Source organism: Rutidosis leptorrhynchoides, chromosome 1 (assembly GCF_046630445.1).
Source record: "Rutidosis leptorrhynchoides isolate AG116_Rl617_1_P2 chromosome 1, CSIRO_AGI_Rlap_v1, whole genome shotgun sequence".
Taxonomy (NCBI): domain Eukaryota; kingdom Viridiplantae; phylum Streptophyta; class Magnoliopsida; order Asterales; family Asteraceae; genus Rutidosis; species Rutidosis leptorrhynchoides.
Genome location: NC_092333.1, coordinates 404,009,982 through 404,015,890, shown reverse-complemented (window position 1 = coordinate 404,015,890; position 5,909 = coordinate 404,009,982).

The window sequence follows — 5,909 nt, the reverse complement described above, 5'->3', positions numbered from 1 at the left end:
CAAATGACAGTTTAGGTCATTTATAGTTGGATATTATAAAATGGTATGCATGCCTATCTACTTTCGATGAAATGAAAGTTTGTCTTTAAAAATTAATGCAATGTTTGTAAAATATATCATATAGAGGTCAAATACCTCACAATGTAATCATATGTTATTGTATTCATCCTTATGGATTAGGACGTGTCGTCTCATGTGGTATCAGAGCTGGTTTAAGCTGTTTAATCGGCTTAATCATAGAGGGGGTTCTCACAGTGTTACCTGTGACAAAGCATTGACTCTTACTCCTCGTGGTCCGATTATGGTTGGCTTTGCCGAGAGGCAGGGCTGTAAAATCAGTGTCTCTGAGGTACGCTCAGTGGTCACCAGGCGGTTAGCTGGAAGGCACTGAGTGGGATGCGTCCCCACATGTCTCATGTGGTATCAGAGCGGTGGTCTTAGCAAACCAGGTCTTGCATTAGTGTGTCTAGCTGATAGATATTAAGATGCATTAATGAGTCTGGACTTCGACCGTGTCTGCGTATCAATAGTTTTGCTTATCATTTCTTGTCGGATATTACCTGTTTATCATTCTTAGTCTAGACACATCTTACTGCATTGATTGCATGAATAGTGTATAGACAAAAATTCATATCTTAGCATATCTACTAATTCATATCTTAACGTATCTGTTACTGTAAACTTTGCCTAACATATTCCGTAAATTCCTCCGTAATCTACGAAATCTTTTGCTCTATATATATAGATATTCTATGTAATCAGAATACCATCCGATAACCGAAAATCATTTCATATCAAAAAATCTTTTATTCAATCATACGAAATGGAACTCGCCACTAGTTCAAGTCCATCGGATTCCGATATGGAATTCCACTCAAGCTCCGAAAGCAGTGTGACCGGAATGGATCAACCAATTAGCCATCATCTATTTTAGATGAATTGGGGATGGGTTCGTAGACTACTTAATCATTGGAGACAAGAAAAAGGTGATCCCTTCCATCCACCACATTGCCCTCTTGGTGAATAACCTGAAGCATTTACCGGCGAACCTGTTCGAGACACCATTTTCTCCCTCATTCCCAGAGTATCTCGGCACGATTATATACTATCTCAAATTCTAGATCTTATTCACCCGCTCGTTCGAACCACCGATCATCCCGGTGTAATAGAAGAAGTCAACGAGCTTCGCGCTCGAGTAGTGGCTTTGGAGAATATGGTGCAAAGGTTACAAGCACCAGCAGCACTACCGGCATCAACAGTATCCCCATCATCAACACCAACGGTACCATTACCACCACCAACAACAACCTCTGCATCCCACACCTCAACATCACAATTTGTACCTTGAGCATCAACATCATAGGCACTGTAGGTACCAAGGAATACCAACAACAACAAACGATGAAGTATTGATTCATAACTTCATCGAAGAGATATTCTGCAGAGAATATGTGGTTTCTAAAAGTTTTAGAGATTATCTATTCTAGTCCTAACCATAAAATCAGATGATTGAGTGGATAGAAATGATAGAGGGGAGAATAGAAACCCTGACAGGAATGGTGCGTGCGTTATAAAATAGATTTGTTATACAAGCATCATCAGCAGCAACAGTACCGTCAGCATCATCAGCACTAGCAGTACCGTCAGCACCACTAGCACCAGCAGCATCTACAACATCACAAACTCATCCAGTTCCATAACATCATCACAAATCAACAACGCGTATATTGTATCAACGAGTTATGAAGTATTAACTCATTTCCCCTGAAGAAATTATATATATGAATTTTGAAGTCAAAATAAATCTTTTCGTACTAAGCTATTACGTGTGAATTCTCAAGGGTAGATACTACTCGGTTAATTCATATTACTAATATGTTATAATGTACATCCTTTGTTAATAACTAAACAATCGGTAACTGTAATCCCTGCTTCAACTTAATAGATTTCATTTCATAATGAATCAAGTGTATTATTCAAATACATGTTTGGTTTTACACTTTCATTTTTGATGTACTCGAAACTTTCTAGAAATATCATTCGTGTCTTACGAAGTTTACAAGAACCCCACGAAAAACAACATCATTCACCAAAGAAATATCAATAGATGAATAATGAGGTATTAATTCATAATTTCACTCAAGTGGAAGAAATACTCAGCAAAGATTACGTAGTTTCTAAAGTTTTAGGAATTGTTCAATTCTAGTTCTAACCGAATGAGTTTAATTTAACATTAACTCATAAAATCTATATTACATCTGAAGAAAATATACATACATATATATTTTCATAGAGACTGTAATAAAATTCAATTCTACAAAAATGTTACTTGTGAAAAAAAATTAACGGGCAGGTAATACCCGAGAGATATAAAAATTCACAATTAATATGTTACATTCTTCGAATTTGATTCAGCAATCATCAACTATACTCACTACTTTCACAACAATATATATTCTTTCATAGAAATCAAAACAACCATTCTCATCCAAATTTGATTACATATTCTGATTTTGACAAATCAAAATCCAAGTCAAGATTTAACAGAAGACATCACTCTTATATTTCTACATCTTTCAAAGATACACTTTGAATTCAAAACTGTGCTAGAACATCATTTCTATTCATGACAACCAGGAAAATATTCATGTCATTCAAAATTCTAAAACATCACATGTATATTGACGATGACAATCTGCGTTCAAACCCTTCATGATTCTTAAAACCCCTCAATTAAGAAACAATCGAGATGATGATCCAACCACATGTTATCCACAGTTTTGCACCTGGAAAACTCCCGGAACTTAAGTAAAGTTTAACACATATCTGCGTCAGATCCTTTGGCATTTATTACCAAAAATAACTTTGCGATCCCTTTTCAAAGTAGCAAATTCTGTCACAGCTCCAGCAAGTCAACTTTGACTTTTCAGTCGAACTAACCTTATTATGACCTTGATAAATACATTGTCTTTTCGCCATCATTACTGAAGAACCTTTTACATTCCAGTAAACGTATCAACAACTTCATTACCCTTTGACTTAAGCCTCTCCAGAAAAAAAAAATCACTATACTTATTCATTGAAACCCTATCATGTACTCAGCTACATCTTGTAACGGTAGTTGCCATACCAAAAAGTTTGAATCATTATTCTCAAATTTTGCAGAAATTCTATGCCAACAGTTATATATACACATATAATGTCTATCTAATAGACTTACATACTTCGAATGTGAAGTTTCTGAAAAACACCCTAAACTGCGAACTAGTTCTCCAAATTTTGGAAAAATGCTGATGAAGCAGCAAAAACTGTAAACGACCTTAACAGCCAAAAGTTTGATGATAAAGAATAGTGTGTTGGCAAAGCTCAGAAAAAGAGAAGGTTTGGAACTGGAAAACGGATTGAGCAAACCATGAAGGAGGCTGTGGACAAATCACAAAGACTAAACCTGCCTTCAAAGAATCTAAATGATTCAGTAATTACTGAAGTCATTAACGAATACCTTACTCCTTACTCTAAACTTTTACGGACAAATCTTCTTCATCATCCATCAATATTAGAAATTCTATGATATCATCGTATCTTTCATTATAAATATCCTTGATATTTCTGAAGATATTTTCATAACTATTCTTATCTGAAATCATTTATCTCTTCGCGCTATCTGTGTTACATCATAAAAGAAACTATTTTTAGTTTCTAAATTCTGAAACCTTCGAGTTTAAAATATGAATGTTTTGAAGTAGTGTTGGGAACTGAAGCATGAGTTAGTATAATATAATGACACTTAATCAACGTGATTATATTACAGTAAGTCATGCTGAGTTTCTAAATGTAACGTGATGATTCATAGATCATAACGTCATCATGTGCCATGTTACACGACTCTTGTATTCTACTGAACCTCTAAACGTATTAAGAAAATAATTTTTTCTTGATGATTCGGCCTTTTCCAAGATATTATGGTAATTTGACAAATCAAGACCGTGCTATTACAAATTCCTTCTTAGAACATTAGTTATGTTCATTCCGAATTTTATACCTACGAATTCTAGGACATTATTCGCTTGACTTGAAGTCGGGAAGAGGAGACAAAAGCATGAAGCTCCGAAATAGAAATGGAAGTATACATCGCAGCAAATAGGGGAGAGCATTAACTGTAGATGTAAATGATTATAGAAAGACAGGAGCAGAGACATCGAAATATAAGGGATGATATAAAAACCAACAACAACCCAGAAATTATAAACCGTATATATCGATGCATATAGCAATATAAAGACATGGGAGGACTAGAAACACTATAAAACCAAGAGTATAGTAGAAGTGAATAGATTCTTCCAGCGGCAGATGAAAAAGGAGAATGATAGATATGAAGGTTAGGAGTATATCAAGAATTAGAACAGGATGGAGCATATAGACAAATGCCCTAAAGTATGAATTGAGGGAGAACGAATAGAAGATGGGAGTTGTGGAAATAAAGAAACGAAGAGGGTGGATTTATAGTGAAATATCAGACAGTGCAATCGAGACAGATCATCGCATTTAACCAAAGAGGATTCTAATTTCCTTAATTATCGAAGAACCAAATCTTATCACGAAGATTTCCTCTAAAATCCCTTGAGTTTCGGAAATCAACCGTGACTACGTCACCGGTTAAGACGAACCTTCATTTACTCATTTCACTCTTTTGTGATAACTTCACTCGTACGCTTCACTTAAGCAAATTGTTTTATCCATATTAACCGCTGATGATGAAACTCTAATTTTTAGCTCGTATGCGTCATGAAAACATACTTATTGTCAGCCATGACCATCCCAATCAAATTTCGGGAAGAAATTTCTTTAACGGGTAGGTACTGTAACAACCCGGAAATTTCCGAACAAATTTAAACTTTATCTTTATATTATTCTGACATGATAAGCAAAGTTTGTTAAGTTAAATCTCCAAAATTTTAAACTGTGTTCATATATTCATTTTCCTTTGACTTTTCTCGATGATTCACGAACATTTACGTATAGATATGTATATATAATATATAGTTATATTAATTGAAAACGTTAACAAAGTATTAAATTGTAACGTCCCAACCCGTTATCCAACCAAAAATGCAGCAAATATATATATATATATATATATATATATATATATATATATATATATATATATATATATATATATATATATATATATATATATATATATATTATACAGATAGGGTGCGCGACGCGCAGCCCCTATAGTGCGCAGTGTGCACAAGGCCCAACAGGTTCTGTCCGGATTTTTCAATTTTCGTTTAATGATCTCTTGCTTCCCGACACTTTTAGACCAAACGCTTTTCACAACATAATAATAAAACAAGTTTTACGACACCGGGCCCACATCGGCCATTTTACGACTTTCGTACAAAATACAAGTTTTCGACTACATGAGTTTAAGGTCCAAACACAACTACGAGCATGATGTTTGGGGATAAACTACCCAATCCTAAGTCGAAACCAAAAGTAATCCCAGCAAGCATCAAAAGGGAAAATCATCTAATCCCGAGCATACCTGATGTGCGAAAAGTGGTATATGAATTATCGTATGGAAAATACCGGTTTTAGAGATTGCTACACACTAACGGGCAGTGTACCCGATCGTGTAGTAGTATAGTAACTGGTTTAGTTCCGTGTATCGTTCCAAGGACAGTTATATCAGTCAAACTAGAATTAGAAACTATATTATAATTAACTAAGTGAATGAAAGTTAAAAGTACAAGTTTTATGTTTTGGTGGCTATTTAACGATTTAGCCAAATCAAAGAAGGTTAAATGTAAAAACAATATTTTTGTCTTTTAAGTTTATGAAATGATAATAAATGCAAATAAAGCAAGTAAGATAGTTTTGAATTAAATCAAAGAGATGAA